The 26,285-nt window shown below is 40.3% G+C and overlaps 1 non-coding gene across 1 annotated transcript; it reads left to right on the top strand.

The window, feature by feature from the left end:
* Positions 1-13,675: 13,675 nt before the first annotated feature.
* On the top strand, positions 13,676-13,782 carry LOC145110275 (small nucleolar RNA R71). The gene has a single exon (XR_013709659.1). It is a non-coding gene; the product is annotated as a small nucleolar RNA R71 (small nucleolar RNA).
* Positions 13,783-26,285: the final 12,503 nt, after the last annotated feature.

Here is a 26,285-nt window from a genome sequence, read left to right as displayed (position 1 = left end):
GTATATGATATCAAGAATATGCTCCAAGCAAGAAGTGGAGAACATGTGTTTGTCAACAAGAGCGAACATGCATTTTTGACCTTCGCCCCTGATGAACATGACTGTATGAAACTGTGGATCGATTTTACCCTTCATCATCAAGTTGATGTCGCTTGCCTTCCTAATTGGCTTGATAGTGGGCTTCTTTCTTAAGGCAGAGGCGATTTCCTGATCCATCTTTGCGACTTCAAGAATATAACACACCAGCATTTGCTTGATGTGATCTATGATAGGCTCATACTCTTTTTGATTAGTTAACAAAATATGGTTCAGGAGAATCCAGTCATGAGGATTCAAATTTGGAAAATCAGCCAGGAAGATCATATGAACCGAACTGTCTGAGCCTCGGGTCACTTTGAACTTGATATTGATAAACTTCCCTGCCGAAGTGGGTTTCAACACCTTGACTGTTGTGATCTTCTGTTTACTCCAAGTCAGGTATTGAGGTTGAGAGAACGCAAGATAGTATTCGATCATGTCTCGATCAACCTTCGGGTCAGGAGAGGGGATGGCAACTGTTGACTCAAAACAATAAAAGATGAATGCCTTTCGGGTGATTGGCATATCAAATTGAGAATCCTTGGAATTCTCAAGACCGAATGAAAGGACCGGTTCGAGCCAACGTGTGCTTGGAGATTCAATTACCTCCTTTAGAAGTTTTTCCATTGTCCACAGAGGGAACATAGATTTCCTTCGTTCTAAAACCTCGTTCGCTTCTTTTTGTTTCCTCTCCCTTTCAGCCTCGTCACTTGCTCTACGAAGCTTTTCCTCAAGCTCTCGATCAGTTCGCTGGATTTTGAGGTCTTCGAATTTGGAACCTTTTTCTTCTGTATCAGCCACATCATCGATTTCATCCTCATCATTATCACCAATTTTCTTCTTTCGTTTGTCCTTCATACTGCCCGAAGCTTCATTACCCTTCGGTTCAGCAGTGACTTCCGGTTGGGTGATGGGTTTGCTTTTTGGAGGTTGTTGTGATTGACCCAGGGTAACATTTTATCCCCCTTGTTTCGGAGGGATAACGGACTCCGAAACACCTTCAATCCTGCTTAGAATGTCTAGAGCAGGTCTCAACTTCTCAGCCAAGTGGCGTCGAACCGAGATAGTAAGGACCGAGTCATGAGCATCCAGAAGATGTAAAAGAATGGAATGCACATCACCAACAGAGCTTTTGACCACTTCTCGCTCAGACTTGAGTTCTTCAATTTCCTTGGTCGCCATCATGAGCTTCAAGTTCTGAGTTTTAAGTTGAGCAGTTCGACGATCCAGCTCGCCCATTATCTTGTTTTCCACTGCTAGTTCGGCTTCAAGTTGAGTAAGACGGGCATCAACTGATGTGTGAAGCTCGGTGTTGGCAGACTGGATAGCTTGGCGTGCCTCCTCAAAGTGCTTCTTTTCAGTGTGAAGCGAGCTGGTAAGATTATCAACATAAGCATTCACCATTTGAGCATTCTTCTGAGCTGCAGCCTGAAGAGAATCAAGAAAAATTTGAGCATCAGAAATTAGTTTTTCGACTTTTGCGGTCGCTTGCTTGCAATCTTTTGTGGATTATTCAACTGCATTAGAAGCTTTCTGGCATGAGGAAGTGGAAGCATCGATAGCTTTGACAACATTAGAAATGGAAGTGTCATGCTCCTTGACAAAGGTTTCCAAAAGAGCCTTGATTGCAGCTTTAGAGTGTGCCCCACTTGGAGTAGAAGAGGAAGAAGAAAGCAATTGGTCAAGCTTGTCATTCAGATCCTTTAAATGCCTCTTCGTGATAGGAGCGTCATCACCATCATCATCGCTTTGAACACGATATGGGCTAAAATAGACAGAATCAAATTCCATTTCTGCTCCGCCAAGAATAGTGTCAGATGCGTGTGAGGGAGGTGGGAATAAAGGTTTTGAGGTAATTGGGGGTTCATATTCAGAAGTAGGTGCCCCCGTATCAGATACGTTGACACGAACCTGAGGTTCGTTTGGAGTAGTAGTAGTTGTGGTGACTTCGGTGAATAAAGGGGTTGGAACTGGAATTGAGGTTGTAGTGGAAGATGAGATGGGAGGTGGGCACGGAGCAATGGTAATAGGAACCGATTGTGTAGGAGAAGGAGGAGGTGAGTTTCGGTTACCTTCATGATGTGGTGAGGGTGGAGGCGAATTACCTCAAAGCGAACTCTCATTTTGAGAAATGTCGTCATCACTATACTCTGGTTCGGGCTGTGGATCAGATGGAACGTATTCAGAATCACTTGAAGAAGGAGCCTTCGGCTTGTGTGCCTTCTTCTTGATCTTGCGTTTCTTTGGAGCCGAAGGAGTTGCTTGTTCAGACTTTCGCTTCTTGGGAGTAGAAACTTTAGAGGATTGACCTTCCTTCTCCCCTTTTCTTTCAGGCTTCTTCCCTCTTTTTGCTGGTTTATCTGCTGCGTCTAGGGAGCTTTGCATTTCGGGAGTAAGCTGCCTTGGTCCTGAAGGAGGTAGCTTCTTGTACTCAGTTATCACTTTGCTTTCACTAGAAACACACCTATACATGGATTCCGGAACCGAACCAATAAACATAAATTTCGATGGATCAGAAACAATTATCTTCGTCGTGTGGAAAGTAGCAATAGACGATATCAATGAGTCCGCCATTGTTGGAATTTGAAGCTTCTCCATCGCCCATTGAGTAACAAGAGTCCAAAATCTAGCACAAGAGATTTCAGAGTAGCGTGAAGTAGAACTAAGACTTTGAACCAGTTGAGACTATAAGATAGACCCAAAGTCCATGTTGACCCCATTGTACAAACCGTAGAGAAGGGTCATGAACGCCTTGCTCGTCCCACTTGAACCTGCAACCCTTTCCGATAAACCCTTGAAGAGGAGGGTAAAAAGACCATTCCACTGAGGAGGAAGGCATGATTTCTTGAACTTTGTGACAGTGGTGAGAATCTCAGTGTACCCCGTATCATAGAGCATTGTGAAGAGTTGAGTGTTGGTAATGGAATCAGGGTTGATCATGGAGTCGTCGATAGCAATCCTTAGCAACAAACAAAACCTAGTTTTTGAAATCGACGTCTTTTGATTGAAGATCTCAAAGAAAATTCTCTCCTTGACTTTATCGTAGACAGCGGTTGAGTATACCTGAGAAAGTAGCGACATGGGAACATACTCCACCTTGGTTAGGGCAACTACAAGTGGTGAATATTTGAGGCATTCAGCCACTTGCAGCATGTAGGGATCATACTGGAAAGGTGAGAGATCAATGATAAGGTTTTGATTCGGTTTAATGATGAGAAGAGAGGACTGAGCACTGTGTTCATAAACAGAAGAGGAATTCGCCATTGTTGAACCTTGAAGAAAAAGATGAACAATAAAGAGAGAATGCGCCGTATAGTGCTTGAGAGGATTTGTAAGTGGTAAGAGCGTAAAAAGAAGTTGATAAATCCCTTTATACAATTACCATGAGTGAGAAAAATCAGGAGTGATGATTGTACAATCCGCTGACGTAACGCCTGAAAAAGCGCGACTTGACAACTGTTACCTCGAAAAGTGCATCAAGCGTGTCAGGCGGTGTGGGAAAGGAAAGGATTCAAATTCACGCGCCTTTAAAATCTTATCCTTTCATCTTCTCTTGAATTTTGAAACGATCCATATTCCCGTTGAAATGTTGAGTCATGATGTGTGTGAAATGCACTGGTTTTAATCCTACTTTTGAGTTATAAATTAAGCACACAAAGGCATAAAACCTGTCTTTTAGTGGTATAGTTGGGTAAGTAGATTGTCGAACTCAGGGAACGGTAAATTAAAACTAAAGACTAATTTTATCTAAATTAAATAGTAAATATGGGTTTTCTCTAGTTTTACAAGACTAGAAACTTACTAATACTACTTAGGCTAAGAACTAGAAAAACAAAGATTTAACTGAATTTAATAATAAAAGGGACTTCTGTTTAGTTCAACTCAATTGATCCTATAGTTGATATTATGGTAATAGTGCAATGGATTAATTCTTCTATTGGCTACCGATTCAAGTGATTAGCCTTGCGTTCGCTACGATAATCCTTAGAAACAAACTAACTCAAACAGTGATCAGTTGTCTAATTTAATTTAATTCACTAGATTATTTATTCGGGTTAATTTAGACTTGTAATAGCTAACTAAATTGGTCCTTTAGTTAACCTCTTGCTGATGGTCATCAAACAAGCTCACACATGAATTTACCTAATTTTTCTTATTAATTCTATTTTCACGTTCGTTAGTCCTAGACATATGATAAAGTGGTCACATAAACATATGGGGTTGATAATTAAAAGATGTTCATACTATTTAATTATCTTCCTATTAACAGAAAATTAGTTATCATTCACACACAAGGTTCTTTAACAAGCTAAAATTAACAAAATCACCAATATTTAATTAATCCTACCATTAATCAAACCATAATATCAATTTTGTATCCCCAAACAGAAGTTTAAGAGTTTTAGCTCATGATTGAGGTAATTAACAGCAATAAAACGAATTCTAATTGTCTAACCATAATTGAGAAACAATAGATTAAGTAGAATGATGAGAATGTGCCTCAAATCTTCTTCGGAATTGGATTCTAAGTTGTATCTTCGTTCTCTAGGGTTCTTCTGGCTCTTCAATCGCAGCTTGCTTCTCCCCAAAAGTTCCAGAAGTCCTTCCATCGGATTAAGACCCGCTATTTATAATTATCACAAAACAGGGGCTACTCGGCGAGTAGGTCGTGGACTCGCCGAGTACTAGTGTGAAATCCGTGTTCGGCAAGGAATCTTGACTTTACTTTCGGGAACATTCTAATGAACTCGCCGAGTACATGCATGGACTCGCCGAGTAAGTGTATAGTTTTCCCTTTTTCTTCATTCTTTGGTCTCTAATTGCTTCTCCTTTTTCCTTTCTGCTTCCAAGCATGTCTTTTGGACTGAAAACACAATATAAGCATTATTAAGTACCTTTTGTCCATATTATGCATATAATTAGCCAAAAATGAATAGAAATATATGTTAAACATATGATTAATTATGCACATATCAAAATACCCCACACTTGACTTTTGCTTGCCCCCAAGCAAAACTGAATTTTAACACATTAGAATCACATAGGACAACTCAAGTCGAACCCAGCCATTATGCCAAGACCGCAACGCGCACATTTGTGTCTAAAATTCCTAATAACCCCCCATACTCTAAATACTCACAATCCTCATAAACATTCGCCCACTCACCCCGAACTATGCTCATTTTATGCATCCCTCCGAATCCATCCTCAGAAAACCTCTTAACCTCAAGGTGTTTTTGGTTGGGTAACCCAAGCATACATAATCTAGATAATTACAATTTATGATACCACATTGGAGCTCTTTGGAATTCTTCATTTCTTTGGCATTTGATCTTTGATCTCTTTGAATTCACCACTTTGTTGTTTGGTTTTTGGTATCTTCAACTTTTTGAATTTCTTGGAATTTTTGATCTTCTAATTTCATATTTGACTTTGATGCTCCAAAAATTCTTACAACTTTTCTTTTGTAATTCTCTCTTTTTTTTCATGTAACTCACTTTTTTCTTCACTCAATACCTACATGCTTAAGCAGGGGCACTCAACTTCAACCTTTATTGATTAATGATAACAATTTTCCTGAATACATTTCAAGTACACGATGCTAAACATATTGCATCCTTCGGGCTAAGCGATGTTGTGTTTTTGTCCCATGATTTCACTAGAATAAGGGGGCCACAAATGCACTATAACGTATATAGGCTCAACTAAACATTTGGGTCTTCATACAATCATCCACACAATTCTAACATGGAATCCTAATTACTTTTTACCAAAATTTTATAAATTAAATCCTAAGTAACATTTTTGGTATGCAATAGTGCAATTTTTTTTAAAAAAAAAATAGACCTAAATTATGATATTAGGATTGTAAATTTGCTAAGGTTCAACCAACCCCCTACCCCACACTTATTTCATGCAATGCCCCCATTACATGCTATGCATGATAAAGAAAAAAAAATACTAAAGTATAGAGGGAATTGGAACAAACTCCCCTGGGATAGCAGTGGCGAGGCTGATCATCTTCAATTTAGCTCCATCTTTGAATGACTTTAAACATGGGAACAGCTCATCCATGTCTTGGGTGTCATGTCGCGTGTGGTAGACTTGCAAATGACTCAAATATGTAGGATACAGCTCCTAGAAACCTTCAGCAATGATTCTCTATGAAAGAGTTGGATAAAACTGCAATGAACGTGCCCAAAACAACTCTGGAATCCGAAAAATGATGATGGACTCGGCGAGTAAGTCGTGTACTCGGCGAGTATGTTGCTAACTTGCAGAGAAGTCGTGTAATTGTCCATGCACTCGCCGAGTAGGATATGTGCACTCGGCGAGTAGGCGCTGAGTTTTCCTTTCGACTGAAGTGCTGGATTGGGGTAATTCAGTGACTCTTTTTCTAATTACTTCAGTAATAAAGCACTCTACACTCCCAACTCTAACGGACTCGAACTTAATGGAAAAGACTTCGCACTCCCAATTGAACATTCCTTACTTGAACCTTGACCCATAAGACTTCTAAATGCATCCTAACCTTCCAATCCTGAAAAAAATGCAGACAAAAGTGAAAGCAACCAAAAGTCCTAACGAGAAATAAAATCATCCAAGTTTAACAAGTTGTCCAAATCAAACATCACGAAAATAAATTAAAAACACAAAAGAAACATTCTTCATTCTTCATCATCCATGTCGGCTCCTCCAGCTCCACTTCCTCCTCCTTTATTGCCTTTCCTCATCCTTTCTTCCCAACTCATGATGTGGGGGTAGCCGGGTCCAGGTCTCGGTGCGATGTTCATTTGTTGGAAGAGATAGTCAAATGATTGATTGTTATAGTTAACTCCTCTTCCAATATCATCCAAGTAGCGCCAGTACTCAAGTTGATTCCATCCATCGTTCTCTTCTTCCACCGGAATAACCGGTGGGTCTTCCCGTACCCGCTCGCTTCTTTGCCTCACTCGCCTTCCCGGCTCCTCGGGGATAGCCGGCTCATCCGCATGAGGAATAGAAAAAGAATCACCAAACTTTTCCATAATCCTTGCCCTCCTATATAATGCGGTGTTGAACGGAGGGGGATAAATGACCGTCAGCGCCCTTGACTCTTGCAAATCTAATACCCCAAATGACCTTGCAAGCCTCGTCACAAACATCCCTCCATTAATCTTGGAGTTCATCTTCTCCTTAACAGCCCCTTCAGCAAGATACTTGGCTACGCGATAGGGGAGATTGCAGAAAACATCGGGAGTAATAATACTCCAAAGATAAAAGATGTCAAGGGTCGGGACCTTGTCCCAGTCCTTTCGCATATTAATCGTGCTGGCAATGAACCTATGAATGAGACGGTGGATCGGTGAACGTATGTGACCCTCCTGTGCGGTAGACGGGATGTACACCCGGTTAGCAATAGTAGTCCACCAGGTAGAAGCAACCACTCCCTCGGGGAGATCTTTGTGGCAATTCTCTAAAAAAACTTCAAAATCTTCATTCAACATAGTGCTTTGCTCATAGATTCCAAGCCTCCATGAAAATTCAGCCATGCTGCATTGTCGCAGCTCCCCACCAAGAGAAAAGGAAACTACATTGGGATTGTAGTACTCACTACCACCTCGGAATGAGATGGTCGCAAAAAATTCCCAACATAATTCAGCGTAGTCCGGTTCTTGAATTTTGAAAAGTTGTAACCAACCATCACATATGATGGTTGAATCCCCCAAATTACATTCTTTCACCAAATATGGTGTTAGCTCTTCTTCCAAACCAACTTTCCCCATCCAATCCCAATCCACTGCATTGGGTAAATGAATCTCTTTCTGTTTTAAAGCCTCTAACTTGTTTTTGGCACGGGCTTGAGACGATTTGGATGTGATTTGGCGGAACGAGAGCCACGGGATGTCCCCTTGGCTTCCCCCTCTTGAAGACTGACCTCGTCTGGACATGGTACCTGCATGACAACATTAATAATGCACAAACAAACAACACCCAGTAATTAAAATTGAATAAAACAGATCTGTATAGCCTCCTACTCGCCGAGTTCATGTCCTACTCGGCGAGTAGGATGAACATCGGGACCAGAATCTGTCGAACACATATGGGTCACTTAAAACACCCAATTTTGCACAGGGGTTTGCTGTACTTAGTCCATTAACCACTAAACCAAAAGAAAATTCTCCTAACAACTCCTAATTCATGGTAAAATTAAAACCCTAGAATTTGAGGAAACCCCCAAATCCGAATTTAGACTAAATAGGGGCAAATCAGTGATAAAGCTTGAACCTTTGATGAGTTTTTAAGTGTAAAGATCATACCTTTTCCCTTGAAAGTCGAGGATTAAGCCAAAAATCACAAAAATCGCTTGAAGGAGGCTGTGCACAGCGAGTGTGTGGGTAAAATGGGTAAAAACCCTTATTTCTCAGATTTTTATACCGTCTGTGTAAGTTGGCTACTCGCCGAGTAGAAACGATCTACTCGCCGAGTACAAATGCTTTTACGCGGTTTTTTTGGTTATTTAGACAAGCACTCGCCGAGTACTCGTACCTACTCGGCGAGTAAAGCTTGCAGTTTGTCAAAAATTGAATTTAATTTTTTTTTTTTAACCCACCACCCCACACTCTAGGCATTGCTTGCCCTCAAGCAATCATTTAGAACATATTTCCAGAAGAAGATGAATGAAAAAGATCCTAAGGAATTAAAAAGAAAGTAAAGGAAAAAGAAATGCAAACTCTAAACTCGGGTTGCCTCCCGGAAGCGCTTCTTTTTAAGGAGTCATTAGCTGGACTCCTCCCATTCTACGTGGCTGCAATCCCTTCCAGCAACATCAACTCTTCCATGCCTTCATTCCTTGGAACTCCTTCTTCATACTTTTTGACTCTATGTCCATTGACTTTGAACGGGGTGCCATCTTTTGACAATAGCTCTATAGCACCATGTGGAAACACCTTCTTTACCAGAAAAGGACCATCCCATCTTGACTTGAGTTTGCCCGAGAAGAGTTTTAACCTTGAATTAAAGAGCAACACCTTTTGCCCTTCATGAAATTCTTTATTTTCCTTGATCCTCCTGTCATGCCAATTCTTAGTTTTCTCTTTATAGATCAAAGAACTAGTGTATGCATCATTTCTAAGTTCCTCAAGAGCATTCATTTGCATTAACCGGTTGTTCTTGAGCTCCTCCATGTTGAAGTTGCACATCTTTAAAGCCCAAAAAGCTTTATGCTCTATCTCCACCGGTAAATGACATTGCTTTCCATAAACTAACCTATATGGTGTAGTACCAATAGGGGTTTTGAAAGCTGTACGGAAGGCCCAAAGTGCATCGTCTAGCTTATCCGACCATTCTTTTCGATTGCTCCCCGCCGATTTCTCCAATATTCTCTTTAAAGCTCGATTTGTCACTTCGGTTTGTCCACTAGTTTGTGGATGGTAGGATGTTGAAAATTTATGGGTTACCCCATATTTACTTAGCACCTTCTCTAGTTGATCATTGGCAAAATGAGTGCCTCGGTCACTTATGAGAGCTTTCGGGACCCCAAATCTTGAAAATAACTTCTTTAAAAACCTCACCACTACCCGACCGTCATTAGTTGGCAAGGCTTGTGCCTCCGCCCACTTGGATACATAATCCACCGCCACCAATATGTATTTGTTGCCTTTGGATATGGGAAATGGTCCCATGAAATCGATCCCCCACACATCAAATACTTCGCACACTTGGATACTATGTTGTGGCATTTCATTTCGAGATGAAATGTTTCCCGCTCTTTGACATGTATCACATTCTTTGACAAATTGGGTTGCATCTTTAAAAATCGTGGGCCAGTAAAACCCAATGTCAAAGATCTTCTTAGCAGTGTAATGTGCTCCATGATGTCCACCCGTGGGCCCGCTATGACATTGCTCCAATATTTTCCAGCTTTCATTCCCGAACACGCATCTTCGTATGATTCCATCCGCGCAGCTTCGGAAAAGATATGGTTCATCCCAAAAGTAATACTTTATCTCGGAAAAGAATTTCTTCTTTTGTTGACTTGTGAGATCTTTTGGGAGGTAATTGCTAGCTAAGTAATTAGCTATATTTGCAAACCATGGTTCTTCTCCCACAGTCACCATAATATACTTGTCCGGAAAATCATCTCCAACTCTATCTTCTTGCAATCGCGGGTTTTCAAGCCTTGACAAGTGGGCAGCTGCTACATTATCCATTCCCTTTTTGTCGCGTATCTCTATGTCAAACTCTTGAAGAAGTAGAACCCATCGTATCAATCTTGGCTTGGCATCCTGTTTGGCAAACAAATACTTGATAGCAGAGTGGTCAGTAAAAACAGTTGTTTTAGATAAAACTAAATAAGGGCGGAATTTATCAAAAGCGTACACCACAGCTAATAATTCCTTTTCCGTGGTGGTGTAGTTTTCTTGGGCTGGATTTAAAGTCTTGCTAGCATAATATATGGGTCGGAAGTGCTTATCAACCCTTTGACCAAGGACAGCTCCTAATGCAAAATCACTAGCATCACACATTATTTCAAATGGTAAATTCCAATTTGGTGCAACAATGATCGGGGCATTAGTCAATTTTTCCTTTAAAAATTCAAATGCCCCTAAACACTCTTTAGTAAAATTAAATGGTGCATCTTTTAGGAGTAATTGTGTTAGAGGTCTAGTTATTCTCGAAAAATCTTTGATAAAACGCCGGTAAAAACCCGCGTGTCCTAGAAAACTTCTAATACCCTTCACATTAGTTGGTGGAGGTAATTTGGCAATGGTGTCAATCTTTGCCCGATCCACTTCAATTCCGGATTTGGAAACCTTGTGGCCCAAAACTATACCCTCCTTAACCATAAAGTGACATTTTTCCCAATTAAGGACTAAGTCGGTCTTTTCACACCTAGCAAGCATTAGGTCAAGGTTTGTGAGACAATCATGGAAGGAAGATCCAAAAACAGAAAAATCGCCCATAAAGACTTCCATGAATTTTTCCACCATGTCGTGGAATATGGCTGTCATGCACCTTTGAAATGTCGCGGGTGCATTGTATAGCCCAAAGGGCATGCGTCGATAAGCAAAAGTCCCACTTGGGCAAGTGAATGTGGTCTTTTCTTGGTCCAATGGGTCTATGGGTATTTGGAAATAACCCGAAAATCCGTCTAGGAAGCAATAATAACTATGGCCCGATAATCTTTCTAACATTTGATCAATAAAGGGTAAGGGAAAATGGTCTTTACGAGTGGCATCGTTTAGTTTTCGATAATCAATGCACACTCTCCAACCGGTTACCGTTCGTGTCAGAATAAGCTCATTCTTTTCGTTGGTTATGACCGTCATCCCTCCTTTCTTGGGCACCACTTGAACCGGACTCACCCACGGGCTGTCGGAAATGGAATATATAATCCCCGCATCTAAAAGCTTGACCACTTCTTTCTTGACCACCTCTTGCATATTTGGGTTTAGTCTTCTTTGGTGCTGCACAACCGACTTTGCTCCTTCTTCTAGGTTAATCTTGTGTGAACAATAAGAGGGACTTATTCCCTTGATGTCGGTAATGCTCCATGCTATGGCCCGTTTTCACTTCTTCAAAAGTTGCACTAGTTCTTCCTTTTCAGAGTTGGAAAGGTCAGAGGCTATAATGACTGGCTTTTGATGGCCATCTTCAAGGAAGGCATACTCCAAATGTTCTGGTAACTTTTTGAGCTCAGTTTTTGGGTTCTGTTTGTTGTACTCGCCGAGTGTAGGTAAGGGACTCGGCGAGTTGGTAGCTGACTTTACGAATTCTGTTTTTTTTTTCGCTTGGGCTCAGCGAGTAGATCGGCCCTACTCGGCGAGTTGAAGTGTCAGATTGCCTCATCAATTCTTCAAACTCAGCTTCTTCCAGCAGCCTCTCGATGTCCATTAAGTCTTTTTCTGCATCAAATTCTTCATCAGAAATTGTGAACTTGCTGGAATCTTCACTTATGCATTCCTCCAATAATTCATCAAGCATGTCAACTGAGAATGTCATGTCGTCACTATTCCGTGCATACTTCATAGCTTGATCAACCCCAAATGTGACTGAATCTTCTCCTACCCGCAAAGTGAGCTTCGAGTCCCTCATGTCTACTATAGCACTTGCCGTGTTGAGGAAGGGTCTTCCAAGGATGATTGGGACTTGAGGATCCGCCTCCATGTCTAGAATTATGAAATCAGCGGGAAATACAAACTTGTCCACTTTGACCACTAAGTCTTCACATATTCCTCTTGGGAAAGTGATTGTCTTGTTAGCTAAATGAATCGCCATACGAATTGGTCTTGGTTCCGGGAGATCCAGCTTCTTGAAGAATGAATAAGGCATTAAATTTACACTTGCTCCTGAATCAGCCAAGGCATGAGTGGTAGCCAAATTGCCAAATTGGCAAGGTAAAGTTAAGCTTCCCGGGTCACCCTTCTTCTTTGGTAGTTTGTTGAGCATGGCGGCTGAGCAATTCTCATTGAGGACTACCTTCTTTACTTCCTCCATCTTCCTTCTATTAGTGAGAAGTTCCTTAAGGAACTTTGCATATTTGGGCATTTGTGCGACAGCTTCGATGAAGGGTATGTTGATTTGAAGAGCCTTTATATGATCTAGAAACTTCTGGTACTCCTCTTCCTGCTTCACTTTCTTAGCTCGAGCTGGGTATGGCAATGGCGGCTAGTAAAACTTTTCAGGGGTCTGATTGTTCGGATTTGGCAGTGGACTCGCCGAGTCCATATTCTGTACTCGGCGAGTAGAGCTGTCAGATTGAAGATTTTGATTTTCTGCTTGATTTTCTGCTTCCTCCTTCTGTGATTCTTTGGGTGCTTCATTCTGAATAGGGGCCAGAGGAGTGATTATTTTCCCACTTCTTGTTGTGACTATGTTTATGTGCGCGCCTCGTGGGTTGTTTTCGGTTTTGCTAGGAAGTTCGCCCGGTGATCTTTGGTTTATTTGTTGAGCAAGTTGCTCTAGCTGCGTTTCTATGTTGTGGATAGATGCTTGCTGGTTTCTAAGCATGGTCCTTGTTTCTTGAATTGCAGCATCATGATCACTATGTCTCTTTTCTGAAGCAGCTACAAATTTGGTAAGCATGTCTTCCAAACTTGGTTTTCTTTCTTGTGATGGCTCCTCCTTTTGGTAAAAACCCCTTCCCTTTTGCTTGAACTTCTCCTCCTTAGCCTTCTTGTACTCGTCATAAGGGAGCCACTCTTTCTTTGGTCTACGCCAATCTTCATCATATCGGTCCCCACTTGAGTAACAAACTTGCACCTTTTTGTTGCCATTCTCATCCAAGTCGCAGTCTCTAGTAAGGTGAGGCCCATTGCAATTTTCGCAACCCACCCGAATAGCATGTATTGTTTGGTCCATTTTATCCATCCTCCTATCCATGGTTTTTAGCATAGCCATAACTGCTGACAAGTCTTCTGAAGCTGCATAAGCGGCCCCTCTCGTCACATCATTTCTTGGATTGTGGTATTCTCTAGAATGCTTAGAGAATTCTTCAATTAGTTGCTTTATCACTGGGGGTGCCTTCTTCGTGAGCGGACCTTGCGAGTCAAGTAATTGCCTAGTGGTAACATTTACTCCATCATAGAAGATGGAGACTTCTTGTTGACTATTGAGGTCATGATGTGGGCAATTCCTTAGCAGGCTCTTGTACCTCTCCCAAGCTTCATATAGTGATTCTCCAGCTTGTTGTTCAAAGTTAGCTATGGCTTTCTTTAGCTTGGATATCTTGGATGGCGGGCAGAATTGATCAATGAACTCTTCTTTCATTTGGGCCCATGTAGTGATAGATCCTGGGGGCAATGACTTGAGCCAATCCTTGGCAGCACCCTTCAAAGTAACCGGAAGCATGCGAAGTAGCTGAGTTTCCCGAGGCACATTTGGAACATTGAAATAATCAGCTACATCATTGACTTCGTCCAAGTGTTTGTAAGCGTCTTCGTGGTCTTTGCCTGTGAAGGGGATCTCCTTAAGTAGAGCCAGGATGTGACCCTTGAGCTCAAAAGTAGCAGTAGCGGGAATTGCGGGTTGCACAAGTCCCGGTCCGGTATCATCGCGTATCCTCTTCTTCCATTCCCCCATGGGGACTTCGTCAATGTTAGCCATGAGAATAGCTAATTCGTCGTCGGAATCGGAAACGTGACCGAATGTAGGGTCTTCTTCTTCCTCGGTCTCGTACTCGACGTCTTCTTTAATTGGGTCTTCGATTGTCAAAGAGGCGCTGGATGCTCCTGATTTGCTGCTCTTCTTCTTGCTGAAAACGGACTTTAGGTTCTTTAATGGCGAATTCCTTGAAGAGGTGGATTCTCCAACGGATTTTCCTTTGTTCTTCCTTAGGGCGGATTCCGGGTCGTCTAGAGGAGGGATCAAAGGTGTATCAGATCCTCGGGTCATGAAACAACTGCAAATAAAACAAGAAAAACGCGTAAAAAGAACAAAAATAAAATAAAAGCTAAAACTGTGAACAGTGATGGACTCGCCGAGTTTCGTCGAGTGCACTCGGCGAGTTCAAGGTAAAAACAGAAAAAATTTCTACTTAATTTATTAAAACAGGGATTGATCAAAACCTATACTAACTACTAAATTACCTCAGAATTAACTTTGTGTAAGATAAATCCCACACAAATAATCGATAAAAAAAGAAATTAGTGCTAATTTAGAACCGTTCCCCGGCAACGGCGCCAAAAACTTGATGTGTGTGAAATGCACTGGTTTTAATCCTACTTTTGAGTTATAAATTAAGCACACAAAGGCAGTGAACCTGTCTTTTAGTGGTATAGTTGGGTAAGTAGAGTGTCGAACTCAGGGAACGGTAAATTAAAACTAAAGACTAATTTTATCTAAATTAAATAGTAAATATGGGTTTTCTCTAGTTTTACAAGACTAGAAACTTACTAATACTACTTAGGCTAAGAACTAGAAAAACAAAGATTTAACTGAATTTAATAATAAAAGGGACTTCTGTTTAGTTCAACTCAATTGATCCTATGGTTGATATTATGGTAATAGTGCAATGGATTAATTCTTCTATTGGCTACCGATTCAAGTGATTAGCCTTGCGTTCGCTACGATAATCCTTAGAAAACAAACTAACTCAAACAGTGATCAGTTGTCTAATTTAATTTAATTCACTAGATTATTTATTCGGGTTAATTTAGACTTGTAATAGCTAACTAAATTGGTCCTTTAGTTAACCTCTTGCTGATGGTCATCAAACAAGCTCACACATGAATTTACCTAATTTTTCTTATTAATTCTATTTTCACGTTCGTTAGTCCTAGACATATGATAAAGTGGTCACATAAACATATGAGGTTGATAATTAAAAGATGTTCATACTATTTAATTATCTTCCTATTAACAGAAAATTAGTTATCATTCACACACAAGGTTCTTTAACAAGCTAAAATTAACAAAATCACCAATATTTAATTAATCCTACCATTAATCAAACCATAATATCAATTTTGTATCCCCAAACAGAAGTTTAAGAGTTTTAGCTCATGATTGAGGTAATTAACAGCAATAAAACGAATTCTAATTGTCTAACCATAATTGAGAAACAATAGATTAAGTAGAATGATGAGAATGTGCCTCAAATCTTCTTCGGAATTGGATTCTAAGTTGTATCTTCGTTCTCTAGGGTTCTTCTGGCTCTTCAATCGCAGCTTGCTTCTCCCCAAAAGTTCTAGAAGTCCTTCCATCGGATTAAGACCCGCTATTTATAATTATCACAAAACAGGGGCTACTCGGCGAGTAGGTCGTGGACTCGCCGAGTACTAGTGTGAAATCCGTGTTCGGCAAGGAATCTTGACTTTTCTTTCGGGAACATTCTAATGAACTCGCCGAGTACATGCGTGGACTCGCCGAGTAAGTGTATAGTTTTCCCTTTTTCTTCATTCTTTGGTCTCTAATTGCTTCTCCTTTTTCCTTTCTGCTTCCAAGCATGTCTTTTGGACTGAAAACACAACATAAGCATTATTAAGTACCTTTTGTCCATATTATGCATATAATTAGCCAAAAATGAATAGAAATATATGTTAAACAAATGATTAATTATGCACATATCAAGTCATCCTTTCGCTTCACATGAAATTGCCCTTCGCTCCCAACATAGTGTACCATCATAGCCTATTGAACTGAACGCTGTATCTGAGAAGTAGCAATTAGTACCACGATCATGACTTGAGGAAAATCATAAAGATCTTCGTGTAAGAGTGTGCTAAAGAAAAAGAAATAAAGCAAATAATTTGTGGGATTTAAGTGATGTCAATTAAGACACGAAATTGTGGATCCCGGGCACGAATCTCTTCCTTCAAAGTCAAGAAAGACTTAGAAGTGTCTGTGTGGTTTCCCGTTGAAATACGATCAAATGTTTATTAAGAAACATTGAAAGGCATCTTTTCAAATTTAAGCTATAAGGGGCGGCTTAGCTTCAACCGAACTTCAGTACTTGACATAAGACCGAAAGTGGGATGAAGTACTTATGAGACCAGTGTAACCTATTAAACAAGTAGGTTAGATAATATATTCAATGACTTGGTGATATTTGTAGAAATCTCAAAAACAAAAATAAACTAGATCTTATGGGAAGAAATGCCTTGGTGTCAGACAGTTTCATAAAGATCGCACAAAAATTAAAAAGAGATTTCTTGGTACCTTCCACTAAAGTGGTTTCGTTAATACGTGGGTGAAAACTAGAACATTTGATTGTTCACCGTCAATTCGTTATAGGTGTTGGATTTTGGGTTTCACTTAGCACGTGGTGAAACGAAGCTAAGATCATTAACACAGATGTTGTGTAACCATAAACCTCAGTGGCAAATTCTGAGAGTCTCGAGGGTTACAATTATGAACCGAAGTGAGATGGAGAAATAAGAATAGGTGGTTAAAGAACCGAAAGTACCTCTGCTATTAAAGACGGACCAAGCAGATAACTCTTAACTCAATGTGAGAAGAGTAAGGTAGCTCATGACTTGAGTGATTTTATTAGCCTAATTGGGAAGAAACGATTTGTATATATCGAATCAGTAAGGCTTCACTCAAAGTCTTGGAGGCTTCGGTCGACATGCAACAACATGCTTCTAGGGACACTTAGCTAGTACATAGATAAAGAGTCTTATACATGTCCCAGCTCCATCATTTGAATGATCCATGATACCTTTCAGTGATATTTTTGGTATTTTTGATTTTTATAAAAAGCAACAAAATTTTATTTTGGATTTTATGAATTTTCTGAAAAAGAAATAAAAACAAAAAGGAAAATATTTTTGAGTTTTATGAATTTTCTGAAAAAGAAATAAAAACAGAAAGGAAATTTTTTTTGAGTTTTATGAATTTTCTGAAAAATAAATAAAAACAGAAAGAAAAATATTTTTGAGTTTTATGAATTTTCTGAAAAAGAAATAAAAACAAAAAGGAAAATATTTTTGAGTTTTATGAATTTCTTGAAAAAGAAACAAAGACAGAAAGGAAAATATTTTTGAGTTTGATGAGAAGAAATGAATTAAGAAAAGATATACATAGTGTACAAAGAATACAACCGAAACTTCACCTAAAAGTAGTGAAGCGAAATGGACCGAGCGTTCGGTTCATTTCGGTTCCCGAAAAATCAGGAGCCGAAATAGACCGAGCGTTCGCTCTATTTCGCGTTCCGTCCATTTCGGTTCCCGAAAAATCTGGAGCCGAAATAGACCGAGCGTTCGCTCTATTTCGCGTTCGGTCCATTTCGGTTCCCGAAAAATCTGGAGCCGAAATAGCCCGAGCGTTCGCTCTATTTTGCTTATTCAATTTTAATGAGGCGGAAGTAGTTTCGGTACTGATTCAGCTTCCATCATTCCTAAGCCTTGGAGTATTTTATTAAAACTTACTTCAGGTAAGGCTTTCGTGAAGATGTCAGCTAGTTGATCAGCAGATCTGACAAAGTGGATTTCCACATTACCATCTTCAACGTGATCTTTGATGAAGTAGTATCTGAGTGCTATATGTTTCGTTTTGGAGTGTTGCATTGGATTGTGACATATCCGAATAGCGCTTTCTGAGTCACAATAAAGAGTAATCTTCTTCATGTTTAGGCCATAGTCTCTAAGTTGGCTTTGTATCCAAATGACAAGTGAAGTACAAGATGCTGCAACAATATATTCAGCTTCGGCTGTAGAGAGTGAAACACATGTTTGTTTCTTGGGCTGCCAGCTGACGAGATTACCATCGAGGAATTGACATCCGCCTGCAGTGCTCTTTCGGTCCAAACCACATCCTCCAAGATCAGCATCAGAGAATGCTTGAACGAAAAATCCTGATTTAGCAGGATACCATAGACCGAGAGATCTATGAGGTTCGCTTCAAGTATCTGAAGATGTTCTTAACAACCACCATATGAGGTTCGTGTGGATTAGCTTGGAACCTAGCACAATAACAAATAGAAAACATAATGTTTGCTCTACTAGCTGTTAGATACATTAGAGAACCTATCATTTGCCGATAGAGGGTCATATCAACAGCCGGTTTTTCCAAAGATGGTGTTAACTTCGTTCCAAATGCCATAGGAAACTTTACTTTGGAATCTCCCATCATGCCAAACTTAGCCAGTAGGGTCTTTGTGTAAGCCTCCTGATTGATAAATATGCCTTCGGGTCCCTGTCTAATATTCAAGCCAAGGAAAAAGTTAATTGGACCCATTGAGCTCATCTCAAACTTAGTCTCCATCAACTTCCTGAATTCAGTTGTTAAGCTAGGTTTCGTGGAACCGAAGATGATGTCATCGACATAAATTTGGACGATCATTAGGTGTTCGCCCTCTTTCTTGCGAAAGAAGGTTGGATCAACCGAACCTTGTTTAAACTTGGACATTTTTAGAAATCGAGTAAGGGTTTCATACCAGGCTCTAGGAGCTTGCTTCAAACCATAGACGACTTTATCCAGAATATAGCAATGATCAGGGTACCTTTCGTTCACGAAACCCGGTGGTTGCTCGACATATACAATCTCCTCTAGTTCTCCATTTAGGAAGGCACACTTGACATCCATTTGAAATACTTCAAAGTTTTTATGTGCAGCATATGCCAGAAAGATTCGCACTGATTCTAACCTTGCTACAGGAGCGAAGGTTTCTTCGTAATCTATACCTTCTTCCTGACAATATCCCTTAACAACCAGCCTTGCCTTGTTGCGAATTACATTCCCTTATTTATCCATCTTGTTCCTGAATACCCATTTCAATCCAACCACAGATGCATCCTTTGGTGTGGGAATCAGTCTCCAGACTCGATTTCGCTCAAACTCATTGAGTTCGTATTGCATGGCCTGTACCCAATCGGAGTGATCATGTGCATTATTCACTGTTTTCGGCTCAATCTTGGAAACAAACGAATTAAACATGCAAAATTCTACTTGAGAGAATAAAGCAGTTTGCTTCGCTTTCAGTTGAGAACGTGTGAGAACTCCCTCAGATGATTCACCAATTACTTGAGTTTTTGGATAATCGCATGTCCATTTTACGAGTGGAGGATAATCTGGATCATAAGCAGGATCCAATTCAGCATTTATTTCTACTTCGAATTCTGATTGAGAGTCTTCGTCATTTGTATTGTTATTCTCCCCCTCGAATGACGAAACAATCTCAACATCCGGTTCAAAATTCTCCCCCTCGATTGGACTTTCACGGGTCATTGTTGGAGATGGGTTCTCCCCCTGGAATGGCAAATCAGGTCGCCTTGGTGTAGATGAACTCTCCCCCTGGAATGTAGAACATCTATGAGTAGGATCTCTCGAGATTTGGGGTTCGCCTTGAACTTGAGGTTCGCTTGATCTTTGAGTTTCGCTTGGACCTGGCTGTTCGGTTGGTCCTTGATGTTCACTTTCTATTTCTTTTGTTGCTTCATCGATAATTTTCTTCAAGTTGTCGATCTTGTTTTCAGCTGCCTTTGCCTCAGAATGAATTGCTCTCTCTGGTTCATCAAAGAGCAACATGTATTCTTCAAATAGATTGGAAATTGGAACCGAGACCTGACCTGATTTTGGAAAGATTTCCTCTGTTGGTCCTTTATTGGATTGAAGTTTCTTCACGTAAGCATCATCAAAGGTGACATAGTAGGTTTCTTCAAGTTTCTTTGAACGTTTATTCAGAACCCTATATGCCTTTGAAGTTAGCGAGTAACCAAGAAAAATCCCTTCATCTGCCTTTACATCGAACTTGTTTCGGTTCTCTTTGGAGTTGAAAATAAAGCACCTTGAACCGAACACATGGAAGAACTTGACATTTGGCTTGCGACTATTCAAGATTTCGTATGGAGTGATGGAAAATCTCTTGTTGAGGAAGGTTCGGTTCTGGGTATAGCAGGCAGCAGCAATTGCATCAGCTCAGAAGTACAGAGGTAGAGAAGCGAAACTGAGCATGGTTCGGGCCGCTTCACACAACGAACGGTTTTGCCTTTCAACTACGCCATTTTGCTATGGAGTATAGGGAGCAGGGAAGTTGTGAGACACTCCCTTTTCAGCGAGAAATTCTTCAAACTCTTGGTTTTTGAATTCCAGCCCATTGTCACTTCGGACATTTCTAACTACCTTTCGCAATTGAAGTTCCACTTGCTTAATAAAGTTCTTGTGCTTTGGAGTTGCCTCTGATTTCTGTTTAAGAAAGAAAACCCACGTGAAACGTGAAAAGTCATCAACTATAACAAGAATGTACTTGTTACCACCAATGCTTTCTATGGCCGAAGGACCACATAGATCGATGTGAAGAAGCTCAAGAGATTCGACGATCTTTGTGTTGACAATTGAGGGATGAATCTTTCGGCTTTGCTTTCCCATATCGCATGCTGCGCACAAGTGTTCCTTATCGAATTTGAGAAGTGGAAGTCCTCGTACATGATCACCGATAACCAACTTGTTGATATCCTTAAAGTTGAGATGTGACATCCTTCGGTGCCATAGCCAACTTTCGTCAGAGTGTGCTTTCGTTAAAAGGCATACAGTTGGCTTTCCTCGAATTGGGTTAACATTTAGAGGATACATTTCTCCTTTTCGCTTGGATTTTAACATGACAACCTTCGTCTTCTTTTCAACAATCTCCAAACCTTCATCATCGAACGAAACCTTCAAGCCAGTTCCCACAACAAGTTGAGAGACACTGATGAGATTGTGCTGCAATCCCTCTACATATGCTACCTTTCGGATTGAGAATTCATCGTTTGTGATCATTCTGTAGCCTTTGATCGTGTCATATGAATTATTCCCGTATTTGACACATCCACCATCCTTAAGAGCCCGAAACTCCCTTAGCTCTTCCCTCCTTCCTGTCATGTGACGTGAGCAGTCGCTATCAATGTACCATTCGTCGTCGAACTGATCATCACTTATAACCTGCAAAAATCAAGCAGATTTAGGAACCCAAAGTTGCTTGGGTCCACGTGAGCCTTTTACAGAACATGGAATAGCTATAGAAAGATCAACCATATAAGTTCTTTTTATTAGTGTGGTTTCGTCTTTCCTTTTGATGGTAAAGACCTTGAGTTTGTTTAAATCAGATTGAGGATTTTTGTTTTGATTCTTAACAAACTTGTTTACGTGTTTCCTAGGGTTAGCTGACGTCTTCTTTGTTTGCATTTTGTCTTTAGAGACGAGCTTCCCTTTTCCCTTGCTATCCTTGACATCCTTGTTAGGATTCTGCTTTGGTCGAGAATGAGGAGGATGGGGTTTAGGACCGAAGTTGGGCTTTCGGTTCTTGTCACCACTTGATCTGGGACTGAAACTAGGCTTTCAGTTCGCTTGACTGCAGGATTGGCAGTGAGTGCATGGATCAGAATTATCCTTTGATCCTGCTTTCGCCTTGAGATTTGACGCCTCTTCTGTGCGAACATAATTGGAGTTTTGGGAGTTCCAAAACTGCTTCCTTTCATTGAGATTCTTTTGATATCTTCTGTTTCGCTGGCGTTTTTGTTCAGCAAGCTAATTTTGAGACTTGTGTATGTTTGCCCTTGGCTTCGGTCTCTCAGCATGAGTTTCGCTCTTCAAAGAAGAGGTTTCGCTTGCAACCTTCATAGTTTCGCTTGGAATTTCTTTAGTACCACTTGTGCTTGGTACATCAAAGCTTGTAGGCTTGTTGAGTGGTTCTGCCACGTATCTGCCTTTAACCCTCCATGAGGTTCTCTCTGATAAACCGTCAGTCTCATCTGCATTGTCGATTGGGGCGGACCAAAAATAATTATCACAACCACCTGCGTTATCTTCGTTTACTATGGCTGTAAGTTCGGTTGTGTGTTTCTGAGTAACCCCTGACGTGGTGTATACCTGATTTGGTACAGTTTGTACCTTTTGATAAACCACTGCCTTCGGTTTCAGAACTTTGGATTTATCTTTGGTCATCCGAGCGAACTCAACCGAATTCTCAGATATAAGACCTTTGGTAGGTTCGGTTTCGATTTTGACAAATTCTGAACAGTCAACCACATCCTTTACAGAAATTTCACTCATATCACTGTCCTCGTCGAATTCAGAAGTGTTTTCTACATTTATCTTGTTTTTTGAACTCAACTTGGTACTCAACGAATCAAATTTCTGTATGGTTTCGGTCTTGATTTTCAATTTACCATTCTCGTCCAAAAGATTTTTAAGCATGTCCTTATGGTCTTTGGACTTGATAAAAGACTCGATTTTGTCTAGACCAACCCTATAGGCGTCAGAGATGTTATCTGAAGAAACAATAGATTCACAGTTATGACCATCAATATCAACTTCGTCCTCCTTTAACTCCAGGAAGGGCAAAATCATTTTGTGAATCTTTTTGCCAATTTCACAATCTAAATGCAATTGAGTGATATTTGTATATAAACGTTTAGCAATCAAGCAAAAAATGTTTCTTTGTTTCAAAAGTTTCAAGTTATCACGTTGCAAATAAATAACTTCATATCACGCCCCAACTAACTCTAACTCCGTCTTCTCTATCCACATCCTTCGCTCCTAATTCTTGGATGTCACCCTGTTAATTTGATCGGTTAGGTTAGCATTTGTGAGGCGTGTTTGCATTAGACTGCCACTTAAACTAGAAAATTTGAATTTTAATTCGTTTAATTCCTTTTCATAGTTTGTTACAGGTATTTTAAGTGATTCGAGAATGGATTGTACCTTCTTGATCAACTGATCGCAGTCGTTGATCCTTTCGCTCACGGGTTTGGCAGCAAAACACTTATCTTCCTTCAGATTCGCCTCATCATACTCGCCTTCGGTTGTGTATCCCCTCATTTGTGACACTGCAGCTGTCACCATCAAGCATCTCCCATTAAACTTAGTACTTTGTTCTTTCGCCACAAATGCCTTGCCATGCGTGGGTTTACGTACTTCTTCATCTTCAGAGTCTGTAGACCAGACCTCTACGCCACCGAATTCATCATCCACAACGTTCTCCTGCACAATCAAAGCATTCATTGAACTGTTAGAGGCTTTCTTCTTCTTTATCTCCTCCAGCTTGCGCATATGGTATGCTTCATCATCTTCACCCTCCTTCTTCTCCGATAGCTTTCTTAACATGCAATCTTTGGCAAAGTGGTTCTTGCCATGGCAGAAGTTGCAATCTTATCCGGATTCTCCTACCAATTTGCTCTCCTTCTTGTTATCTTCTTTCTGAGGATTATTTTTGATCTCCTCTTTCGCCTTTTCTGAGCTATAGCTTCCCTGCCAGTTTCGGTTCTTGGCAATAGGAAACTTTTTGCGAGCAAACCGCTTCGGGTTGGAAACCATCATTGCATACTCTTCGCTTGTCAGATCACATTCTGCCATTTCTGACTCTTCTTCATCTTCTGCCACATTCGTCGCCTTAGAGAGGAGGGCCAAGGATCCCATACCAGACACCACTTTCATTTCCTTTGTCACAACACTTTCATGAGACTTGAGAATACCCACCATCTTCGCCAATGAATAGGTTTTAAACTGTTTGTGAGCCTTCACAGTTGATACCACAGCCATCCATTCGGGTCTTAAACCATTCATAAATGTGACCTTCTGTTCGATCACTTCTCTTCCAATACCATGCTTGATCATCTTACTCAAAAGATGGTTGAAACGATCGAATGCCTGAATAAGTTTTTCATCTGGCTTTTGTTGGAAAGCACCGAACTCAGAGAGCAATAGAGTTTGGATAGAATGCTCTAGGTCTTCATCAGTGGAATACAGCTCTTTAAGTCTATCCCAGATCTCTTTTTCCGTGGTGCATGGGCTTACCAAACGAAAAGTATCGGACTGTAAAGCAAATCGGATCATCCTCATGGCTTTAACATTACACAACAACTTATCTTTTTCGTCTTGATGGATCTTCTCCACATAAAGTTAAGAGTTTGTTGTACTCCTTTTGAGTCTTAATAGTTCTATTTGTTCCAGGATGAACAAAAGGACCGAATGTTATTGCTTCCCAGATAAGATAACCATTGTCTTCGGAACCAACGACGTAGTACTCAAAGTGATGCGTCCAAACTTCATAATCTTGAGTGTATAGAATTGGGATTTTGGTTGTGGATCCAATACTGTTGGAGATATTGATCGGATTGGTTTGTGAATCATCGTGAGACATGATGACCTTTTTCAGAATGTTTGTCAAGAATCCGACTTGTAAAGATTGAATAGGGTAATATCGAGATCTATGAACAACGTCAATGAAGGAATGACGGCTCAACAGATCCAATAAAAGCGGAGACCCTAAGAAAATTCTTCAAACAGAAGAGATGCGTATGATTTACACAGCCTCCTGCCCTGATACCAATTGACAAGTTGAAAACTCTTTTAGATCGATAAGATTCTTAACAAATAAAACAGAAAGTAAACCAAAGAGCAAACACACAATGAATCAAATAGATGTCGAATGATTAAAACAGCAACACCTCAGAAGAGCTCGATGAAGAACTTCTACTTTAGAGGTGTGCTAGGGTTATAGTACTTGTTGAAGAAAATATTCCAGAAGCGTAATTAATATAATGCATGCATGCACTATATATATACTAAACCCTAAAACAAAACACGGTTAGACGGGCCCAAACTGTGAATACATTGGACTATACTACTGAAGCCCAATGTCGCAACCCATAGACTCAACACGGAGCATTGGAAGGACTAGCGACGATCAATGCTAAAATCGACACTATGGATCAAACATAAAGAAGATGAATCAAATGATACATGCAATCTAACTTAGATGGTACAATTGTAGCGGGCCACATCTTACAAAAGATTGTAATTTGGATGAGAACGGGAATAAAAAAACACAAGTTTGTTACTCAAGTGGATACCGATCCGATGAAGATTAGAGGAAACCAAAGAGAGAGTGGAAGCCCTATGACGAGTATAATAAGGAGAAAAAAAGAATGTTATAGGTAGCAGGGACATGGATTTTACCAAAAATATCAATCAAACTCCAAAAAAAACCCAATCTTGAATTAAGGCTAGCTCTTTTTTCCAAGATGTCGGAAAAGCGACACAATGACACAGAGGCTTCCATTAGAGAACAACAAGCTTCACTACGGGAACAACAAGCCACTCTCAGAAATCAACAAGCTTCCATTCTTAACATAAAAAACAAGTCGGACAACTCTCAAGGCTTTTACAAGAGCGATTACCAAGCACGTTACTGTAACAACGTAAATTTTCAAACCAAATTTTTCATTTTAAAATCATAATAAAACACATGTCTCATTTTCTCAAAAATCACAAGTACCAATTTATCAACACATATTTCAAAATGGTTTATTACAAATCCAGGATCCTCCAAAAGCATATCTCTATTGCAGATATGTGTACAATCAAGCCGGTGCCTTCCCGCGATACTGAGAAGTACCTGAAACACATAACACGTAACACGGTAAGCACGAAGCTTAGTGAGTTCTCCAAAATACCACACACATCATATTAGCCACTCGAGGCTAACTCAATACAACCCTCCGGTCAATGTGTCTCAGTGGAGACCCTCCGGTCCCACAACTCGGGTGGACCCTTCGGTCCTAACCCAGTAAGCTTATAATAATAATACTCAACATAAATCACAAAGACATAATGCAGAATATCACAAAACACAAGTAAGCACATAAGACACCTCGGTCACCTAGATACCACTCATGGTAAGTATAGTGAGAAGACTCACCTTGTAAGAATCGGATAACCTTGAACTCGAATCACCGGTCTAGCCTCCGCCTAACACATACGATAATTATCCCTAATTAATAACGGCTCTCAAGAAGCTAGATTAA

This window comes from Lactuca virosa, chromosome 4 (genome assembly GCF_052849685.1).
Source record: "Lactuca virosa cultivar CGN04683 chromosome 4, Lactuca_virosa_CGN04683_v6, whole genome shotgun sequence".
Lineage (NCBI taxonomy): Eukaryota > Viridiplantae > Streptophyta > Magnoliopsida > Asterales > Asteraceae > Lactuca > Lactuca virosa.
Note: the sequence above shows the minus strand (reverse complement) of the source record. Positions and strands in the feature narration are given on the sequence as shown.